Genomic DNA, 10,740 nt, shown 5'->3' with positions numbered 1-10,740 from the left:
CTACCAACTATACCAAGGACAGATGAGAATGATGAATGGGAAAAAGTTCTTCAAATTAATTTCATTTTGCGATTAACCGTGCTGTGAAACGCCAGATCGTTGGAGAATGTCAAGAACTTCTTCACGAACATATACTTTCGTTAGGTTATTAAAAACGACAATGGAAATATGCCTTCTGACTACCACCAACCCGTAATACATATTAGCAGATAAATGTATCACTGGAAATCGTGAACGTGAATTGTTAGTGAAAATGGATCGACCAAAATATTTCAATAAAAAAAATTAATTTTGGGTGGGACGAAGTTCGCCGGGTCTACTAGTCTAACATAAAAACTGAACCACTTAAGTATGAAATGAAGATACACTTAAAGACTGACGTCCCTTTCCATCATGCCCTCGCCGTCTGTCTTATGCAGAACGCAACGAAGTGTCAACATTGTATTAATAAAGAAGAAGAATCGTAAAACCCGTATGTGTGTGGACTATAGGGCCCTGAACAAATTGATGGTTAGGGATAATTATCCATTGCCATTAATTGAAGACTGTATTGAGTATCTACAGAATAAACGTTTTTTTTTTCGTACTAGACCTGAAGAGTGGATTTCACCAAGTTAATATGTCTCCCGATTCAATACCGTTTACCGCCTTTGTAAACGAAGTAAATTAGTACAAATTGTTAGTAATTTTCATTAGAGTTTGAATAACTCCTTTCACTAAATTGCTTTTAGTAACTTCAACGAGACCTTAACTTATTTTATTTTATTCATTTTAGTGCAGTTTTGACAAAATTTTCATGCTAAATCTTTTGTTTCACTACTTTATTTTATTCCTTTGATTAAACATGTTAAATAAAAGCTTATTTTTAAAAAAATATTTTTTTTACATTACTTTATTTTCTAATTTTTAGTCCATTTATAAAAGCGTTGTATATTAAATAGTTTTATTTTATTTTATGTACAAAATTTTGCAATAGATATTAAAATAATTCAACTTGCAATGAAAGAGATCAGAAGACTATGCAAGCAAAATGTTGTTTGCTTACGTTTTGTATAAACATACATATGTACATACATACATATAGCAGCAGTTAATTTCATTTAAAGAAATGGCATGTCATCCACTTCCGCTGTAGCATGGCATATATTTAGGCGCAATATTAAAGTTCTTCTGGCGAGGAAACTTCTCGAGTCTTCTAATTTTATCTCCTTTATATGATGCCTTCAACGAGGTTCATATCTAGACTAGGTTGATATCTAGAATTTGCCATAAATGGCTTTGCTCTGGTCTTACGTTCTTTGGCAAATTACGCTCTGTTAGCCATAAATTTTACTAATTTTTGACCGACTTTGAATCAAGACCCCTGGACCATATAGGGAATTCATTTATATTTTAAATTGCATTGTCATCGTGATTGGAACTATGCTGAAAATTTCAAGTCTCTAACTTGTCGGGAAGTTAGTTTAAAATCGATTGGAAATTTCCACGATTTGCGCGGGATGACCAAGTTAAATAAAAGCTTATAAAAACTGATGGTAAAAACGTACTATATGTGCCTCATGAAATGGAATCTAATGTAATACAGTCGATACACGAGAAGTTGGCCCACTTATCTGTTGATAAAACGTTGAACAAACTAAGCCTTTATTATTGGTTCCCGGAGATGCGCACGAAGGTGGAAAAATTTTTTAGGAACTGTTTAAAGTACATTATGTATGCTAATCCTCCCCAAGTAAGAGAAAGAAACCTATACCCAATCCCGAAAATTCCTTTACCGTTTGAAACTATTCATATTGATCATTTTGGACGATTACCGTCACTAAAATCAAAACGAAAGCATATTCTGGTAATTGTCGATGCATTTACCAAATTTGTAAAACTATATCCCATGAACTCCACAAGTACTCGAGAAATCATTGCTGCTCTTGATAAATACTTCAGTTAATACAGCAGACCGAGACGTATTATAAGCGACAGGGGAACTTGCTTTACCTCATTACAGTTCGCCGAATTTTTGTTAAAGAAGAACATAAACCATGTGAAAGTAGCCGTTGCATCACCCCAGGCTAACGGACAAGTAGAGAGAGTCAACCGGGTTATAAAGACAATTTTGGGAAAATTGACCAATGACCTGAACCACGTCGATTGGACTAAAAAATTTACTGAAACTGAATATGCCATAAACAACTCTATCCACAGCTCTTGCCGAGATACTCCACGCCGGTTACTTTTTGATGTGGAACAAAGAGGAGAAATAATAGTCGAGTTTACCGAGTATTTCCAAGACAAGATTTGTCCCGACGGGAATCGAGACTTAGAACGTATACGTACTGACACGTCCAATTTTATACTAGCGAAACAAGAATATGACGTTAACAGATCCCTACAAAACAGGACTGTACCCAAAACTTTCCAGGTAGATGAATATGTCGTCATAAGAAACGTGGATACTAGTCCCGGTACAAACAAAAAGCTAATTCCCGTGTACGAAGGTCCGTATGTAATACACAAGGTACTCGGTAACGATAGATACGTCATACGCGATATCGATAACTGTCAACTTACGCAGTTACCTTATGACGGAGTAGTTGAAGCTCACCGAATCAGAAGGTGGCAACAAGTACCCGAAAAGATGCTTCAGAAATTGTTAATCATTTTAGTTAGTCTTGAACGAGGCTGAGTTGTAAGATCACAATATAATGAAAGTATAATAATATTGCAACAACCCTGTCAATTATAAGATCACAATGTAATGAAAATATAATAATATTGTAACAACCCTGTTGTTTATAGCAATCCTGGATTGTGATATTGTAAAAATAATGAAAATGCATCCCTGAATAAGAATAAAGAAAAGAAGGAAGATGAAGTCACTTCACTTCCGGTTATTGGATCAAGTGAAAAACTTTGCATATTGTCACGAGGAAAATCTAATCGGCTATAATCGCCCAACAACCTAACAAATATTCAAGTCTATATATTATTATTATTATTACCAGTACAATAGATCGTCTAAGTATGCTCTTTCTTTTTTTATTATAATTATTTTATTGCTATTGGACCTAAAGATGAAATAATCGTAAATGTAATCTAGGACCACTGTAGTTCTTCAAAAATAAAAGCAAAACAATTACTAATAATCTGTAGAGTGAAGATGATATCGCACTATAAATAATAAAAGGTGGAAGCTAGAGAAACGAAATAATTAACGCGCAGCCACATTAATATCTTAAAAAATCTAGGAACAATTAAATGAGAACAGAAGGAATTCCCGATTGCAACCGGCATAACAATCAAATTGAATAGATGTGTATAGATGTGCACATACATACATATACAATATATGAACTAAGGCATCCAATCCCGGACCATTTTTTGAATCCCGGGATTTCGGGATCTTAAAGTGGTAATCCCGGGATCCCGGAGTTTTTCGGGATATTACTACCATTAATTAAAATATGCTAACAAACTAGTTTTGGGGTCTTTCTTTAGTGCGAATACTAGAAATAAAAACCAAATTTGTGTTAAGCAAGGAGATATAAATGTCTTTATTTTATATAAGTTTAAAAAGCTAATTACAAACTGAATAAACTAAAACCTATGGAATTGAAATTCATTCATATTACAGTCGCAGTCATTTTTACAAAAAGTAAAAAATAGGAGATCATCTTTACACTCACATATAGTATTTATTTTTATATATATATGTGTAGTAATATTAGTACACCAAAACATACATATGTATATATTCTTAAGTATATTCATATACAAGTCGGACGGATTTCGTAAAAAAATATGATGTCATGTCTCCAATTCGCTTCAAATTTTTTTATGGGTTCTATACATGAAACAAGCTAACACGAATTCGAGGATTTTTTTTCTGTGGAGATATGATCTGTCAAAGTTCGAATTTTTTCGTGATTCTGACCATTCATGTACTTCTTCAAATCGGGATCCCGAGTCCCGGTACTAGATGCCTTCATAAAACATACAGTGCGCTGTAAGTAATTCGCTAGCGACAGGTTATGCGATGCCCGTATTGAAAATATCAAAATTTAGCGATTTTGTGCATTACTGGTTGTTAGGCAATGCGCTACCGATTAGTAATCGCCACTTTTATACCAGGTAATCGCTAGCTAAAGGACAAACCACGCGCACCGCTCGGTACGCTTCAATGACATTGCCATGATAAATTCTTTAGGCAAAAAAATTGGTGTCGCAATTTTTGTGACTAGTACCCGCCTGGCTACCACTAATGATTTCGCTGGCCCGCCAGTAGTGAGTACTGCAATGGGATTCTGACAATCGCTAGGCTACATTTTCATCGCCAAAATTCTCAAAGGAAAATCAGTGTGGCCTAAAAGCACGCAACATGGAAAAGTAACGGAACCAATGTGTAATCTACCAAAGCCGCCAGTATGAGGGGCATGTACCTAGATGTTGCATGTTGTTAAGCGCGGCTGCTATTATTTTGGAGATTTTTAGCGATCAAAATTAGCTATAGCGAATGCTGGAATCCGGTCGCTGTGGTCATCCGATATTAGCGATACCAATTCCTTTGCCTAACGAATTTAGCATTGCAATGTCATTGAAGCGTACCGAGCGGTGCGCGTGGTTTGTCCTTTCGTTAGCGATTACCTGGTGCAAAAGTGGCGATTACTAATCGCTAGCGCATTGCCTAACGAGCAATGCTGAAGTTGCTACCGAATTGCCTGACAATCGGTAATGCATGGAATCACCAGCACCAGTCATCAGCAAAACTCCAGCAGAACTACAGGGTGGAAGCTCGACAACTTCCAAGCAAAAAAAAAAAACATTACCTTAGAAACTGATGCGGAATCCAAACAAAATTGGTAAGCGCTGCCTCTTTCGCTTCTAGTAGGCATTAGAAGGGCGTGTCGTTGGGGGTAATGGCTTGAAGGCGACTTTGCATTCCCCGTAATAGCTTCTAGAGCCGCGATTCCATATTTCTTTGCTGGGTTGCTATCCAAGTATTACGAGTCAGCGACTTTTTAAATTTGTAGCAAAATTTAAAAAGAGAAGCTTCCGTTTTTTCCAATTCGGTAATTGCAATTTATAAGGTATCAAAGACAAATATTGCGAATTACTGAAATGTATTCAGAAGCAAACGACTAAAAGAATTTACGAAACTTTTTGGCCGATGAGTTGTAAGGCAAAATATCGAACTATACTACTCGTTATTGCAATTTTCAACTTATTGAGTTTCCAGTGTATAAGTACATAAACATTTTAATCAGCACTGCTTCCTCTCTTTGCAAAACAAAAAAAACGGCAATAATAATCGCAAAAACCGACAATTGAAAAACCTCTGGCAATGAAGCGGGTAAGCGTTGACGCATTCGAAAATCACTGTCAATAATGGTTTGTGAATAAAAAATTTGGTTTGCTCGGATTTAGTTAGCGATGTGTTGAGAACCTGAACGGATTTACTAATTAGGCGGCGCGCAAATAAAATAGCAGCTAAGTAAGAAAAAAGTGGTTAATAATAGTGCGATTGGTTTATGACGTTTATACCAAGAAAAAGTAAGTGAAGCAAGTACAATAAAAATGGAACTAACTAAAACAAACTGTTTTAATATGTAAATAAATAAAAGTAGAAATTATAAATTTATCAAATACTAAAATTCTTCCAATAGAAATAAATAAGTTGAGTTTGAATGATGAAAACGCGAAACGAAATGTGAATAACATACATACATACATAGGGAACATATATACATACATACATACAGTGATGAACAAAATTATTGGCACAGCAAGATAGCTAAACTTTAACACTGCTTTTTGGCCACTTATGAAATGATTTTTAATTGCAAAAAAAAAAGAAATGAGAGAGAATGAAAAATTATCAATTATATTCAGTTCAATTCATTTTATTATGTGATGTATTTAATTACAGTAATTATTAAAGAAAAAAAGTACCTATTAATACAAAACAAAATTATTGGCACACTTCACACAATAACAAAATAGTTAAATATGTACTAATGAAATTAATATTTTGTAGCTAAGCCCTCTTGTATGATGACTTGGCATCGAAGAAACCAATTTTTGGGTGGTTTCTGCTCCAATATTCTGCCATTCCTCTACTAGTGGCTAAGGGTGGGTAACTCTGTAAATTTTGGTGTGCTGACTCAGTAACTCCAACTCACTTTAATGAGTCAGCACAGTGAGCTGGCACAAGTGTGCTATCGCACAATTGGTATGTACATCGAAATTTTTGATGATGTTAGTAATCGAAATCGATTTAGAAAAGATTATCTTTAGCTTCTGTTCAGCTGGCCGGCAAAATTTTAGAAAGATGATTTCAACCGGTGAGTTCATTTGCAAAATAATTCCCCTTGGATGTATTAACTTCCAGCCCAGTTATGCATACTTAGCTTTGCTTGAGAGTGGTCATGTAAGAATCTGTTAAATAGGCTATGCTTGTAAGCGGTTACCCAATGCATAGCACTTCACATGTAGAATTCTCTTTGGTTTTGATTTTACGTAAAAATGGTATAACAGTGCAGGTATGCATAACTGGGCTATTCGCCTTGCTTCTTGTTAAATTTGGTAGTCGTATATTCAATTGATGGTTAGTGTAGTGATGCCATCTATTATGGTACTTTTTGGAAGATCGTATTGTGTGAATGTGTCAGCTCATCAATTGAGTTACCACATCGACACAGTTCTAAACAATGCAAGCTGCACCGAGCTATGCAAGTGTCAGCACATCAACTGAGTTACCATATCGACTCTGTAGCACACTGAGCTATACATTGTCAGCACATAAACTGAGTTACTGAGTTAAAAAATTTTTCAGAGGTGAGTCTGAGCGTGCGGCACAGTTCTAAGAGTCAGCACAGTAACCCAGCACAGTGCTGAGCTACCCACCTCTACTAGTGGCACCTTTAACCCTGCTTTTGTTGTTATAACACGCTTCTTAACGCGCCTATCTAGCTCTTCCCACAAATGTTCTATTGGGTTTAGATCAGGCGATTGAGGCGGATGCGGCAATGTATGTTTATTATGGTGCGCAAGCCACATACGAACATCATCAGCAGTATGCTTCGGGTCGTTGTCGTGCTGAAATGCGAATGACTCTGGCAATTTCAACTTTTCGGCACTTTTTTGACATTTCTGTTCAAGATTTCCATGTAATATTTCTTGTCCATAATGCCATCAATGAACTCCAGCTCACCGACACCTGCAGCGGACATGCAGCCCCACACAATGACTCCTCCACCACCATGTTTTACACTCGCAGAAATGTTCTTTTTTTGCAGTTCGGTGTTGGGCTTTCTCCACACAATTTGCCGGCCATCAGATTGAAAGATGTTGAATTTACTTTCATCTGAGAAGAGTACATGGTCCCAAAAGTCACTTCGCTTGCTTAGGTACTCCTTAGCATAGGCTAAACGCTTCTTTTGGTTAGCTTTCGAAATTAGGGGTTTGCGTCTAGCTACACGAGAATTGTAGTTATACTCATGCAGTGCTTTCCGGACTGTTATTGGATGAATATCCTTTCCCAACTCTTCCTTAACTTCTGTTGCGATTTGTGAGGAGGATATTCTCGGTTTTTTTTTTTACCTTCCTCACTATTTGGCCGCATTCGCGGTCGTTTAAAACCTTAGGCCTGCCTGTACGTTTTGCGCTTTGCGAAGATGAAGCCCCCTTAAAGCGTTGTACAATGCTCCGTATAGTGTAGCGGCTCCTGTCCATCATTTCACCAATCTCAGCATATGATTTTCCCTGATTATGCAAATATAATATTATTTTCCACTGAGATTCGGTAGTTTCACTTTTTTCTGCTCATTTTAATAAAAATTAAGGAAACTTCACAATATTTTAAGGCAAACTGATGTTTGAAGTTTGCCTTCTGTCAACATCGCAATTTCTTACGTAGACAAAGAGGGACTTAAAAAAAAAAGTTGCTAGATTGATAGAATTTGGACGAAATAGCCCGGTAACATTTAAGTGTTCCAATAATTTTGTTTGTCGAAAATTAGTACTTTTTTATAATTTATATTTATTTTTAATTAAATATAAAACATAACAAAATTAATTAAAGTTCATATAGTTGATAACTTGTCATTCTGTCTACCGCTTTTTTTTGCAATTAAAAATCATTTCATAAGTGGCCAAACACCAGTGTTAAAGTTTAACTGCCTTGCTGTGCCAATAATTTTGTTCATCACTGAATGTACATACGTATATTTTCGGCTATATTATTGTAAATAAAATAACCTAAATCCATGTTCTCTCGTTTTCAGTAAAAAACACAATGACAATAAATGTACAAAATTGTTTTAAATTTTTTGTTTTTGAACACAAGTTTTTTTGTCGAAAGTGAAAATTGTGAAACAATTTTACGTACATTCATACATACATATTCCTTCGATTAAGCTCTGCATGGCTTTGAAACCAATTAAATGTTAGCCGTAATAAGTTGACCAAAAGTTACCTATTTTAGTAGTCGACTACGAACTCCCGACAGGGTACAGATGAATATACATATGCATGCACGATATCAGGTTCGAAGTATATCTAAACGAATGATTTGATATCATAATTAGGGTACTCACAGTTCTATATTATCTACTGTGTTAATTTTGCCACCTGGTAACTTTAAAACATTTTACCATGTGGTAACTTTGTTTGTTGTTGGTTCCCATACTAATTAGAGATAACACTTTTGGGCAAAATTTCTAGACTTTGTCTCATGTTTATGTTCTGTAATAAATTGGCATCTATCGCTGCTTGTACATACATACATGAATTTCGCTTTGGGCGCAGCGCTGCTTGTACATAAGGTCGGTGTTATGCAGAAATTTTGTTTGGCAAACTGCGTGCAATTGTTGTTGCAGCAAACTCGGAGAGAGCGAGTTTGGCGACTCTCACAGAAAACTAATTTTGTTTGGTCAAACTGCAGCAAATTCGGTGTTGTCATATACAAAAATTTTAAATTTTGCGCGTTATGTACATCTGAAATTCTCATTTCGTGTTGGCAATAGCCATGAAAACCATAATGAACGTGCAACCCTGTGTCAAACTCGACATAACCACCTCCGAGCAAACTAAGGAGCCGCCATTTAATTTGGCAAACAAAAGTTTGTCTGCATAACACCGACCTAAAGCAGTGTTTGCATTATTCAACTTTGCGTTCAACAATTGCGTTCAACTCAACGCAGGGTTGCACGAAAAAAAAGTTGAATGGCTGAATGTTGGCTGGCGACCAACTTTGTTGAAAGCGATTAGTTAAAAGGCCATTCAACCAAAAGTTGAATGCAAAGTTGAACAATGCAAACACCTTTTTATGGCGAATATTTTGATATTTTTTCATATTTTGATATTTTTAGCCATTCGACTTTTTTTTCGTGCAACCCTGCGCTGAGTTGAACGCAAATGTTGAACGCAAAGTTGAACAATGCAAACACACTTTAAGTTTCTCTTTGCGCCTGCCTGAAGCTGGCAAAGGTTATTTTTTTTTTAATTTTTGCGCTGTGCTAGCTGAGTATAAAAAAGAGAAGAGAGAATAGAGAGAAATATGTATGTGGTTTGTTGATGCTCTCTAAACACAAACGCGTGAAAGGCAAACGGTCTAGCAATGCGTGGTATTGTTGATCAACTTAATACTTTATTTAAACATAAGGGTTGCTCACAGTTCGAGTGTGTTATCTTGTTAAAGTTGCCACCTTTTAACTTTAGAAGTAAACTGTGAGTACCCTAATTGAGAATGCGTGTACTTAATATTAAAAATATTTTTTTTATAAACTGCCATTCCACAAGAATGTATTTTAAAATGTAATTTAGCCTCTAAATCCATTTAGTAAAATGTTAGATATTATACAAATAAAAAATGTTTCTTACAGCACCATGTCTACAAAAAATAACATATTTCGGCTGCTGCTTATCGTTTACTTAGCACACTGGACACGAGCAACGACTAAAGATTATGTCGGTATGTACAATAAAAAATAAATATTCTGAGAATAGAAACAAGTTCAGATAATATAATATGCATTTACGACTAGTACTTTAATTTAGTCTTGTAATAACAGCAAACAGAAAGAATGAACCTAATAATTTAAATATCAACGGTTTAGTTGTCTTTGCAGAATACCTAAATCCCTGTGCTCTTATCGCTCAAAAGCTTTTATTAGCCGCTTCATTATTACTAATGGGTAGAAAATTTAATTTAAGTTTGAAGTTAAATATAGGTAGGACAGTAATCCTCCGTTCGAACTTGCAGAAGACAACCCTCACAAATTGGAAAATATCCAAAAATCTCACAATAGCACAAATTGTATAAATAAAATTAAAAAATTGTCTAAAGCAGTTTGGTAAGCAATCGTAAGAAAATTAGTAATTTACTAATTTCCGCACACTATAAGTTCTAATAAGTTATTTTAAACTTAAAACTCATCCTAGTAAGAATGTTTCTAGCAAGATTTTGCAGCTTCCTCTCCAAGTAAACTGTCACTTTGCTCTCTAAATTTGCGCCACTCTGCAATTTTTTTGCATATGGCTCATTCCATCCCAAATCACCCAGGCCGGCGGAAAGTGAATTTAAGATTGCGATAAAACTCACAGGGATTGTTCCTTGAACAATTTAAGGAGACACGTATTTTTTCTTTTTGCTCAGAAATGCGAATTTTTCGAATAATGATTTTTTTCTTTTTGAGTACGAACGCTTCTTTTTTCCTCTCTTAATAGCAACTTTTGATGAAATCGTTT

General features: G+C 35.5%; 1 protein-coding gene across 1 annotated transcript in view; it reads right to left on the bottom strand.

The window, feature by feature from the left end:
- The window catches only part of LOC118738799 (proclotting enzyme-like), a gene marked incomplete in the record, with an annotated part of 90,879 nt that overhangs the window by 79,164 nt on the left and 975 nt on the right, over nucleotides 1-10,740 (bottom strand).

This window comes from Rhagoletis pomonella, unplaced genomic scaffold, assembly GCF_013731165.1.
Source record: "Rhagoletis pomonella isolate Grant_MI unplaced genomic scaffold, Rhpom_1.0 Rhpom_scaffold_00005, whole genome shotgun sequence".
Classification (NCBI taxonomy): domain Eukaryota; kingdom Metazoa; phylum Arthropoda; class Insecta; order Diptera; family Tephritidae; genus Rhagoletis; species Rhagoletis pomonella.
This window is presented reverse-complemented; position numbering and strand designations above follow the sequence as displayed.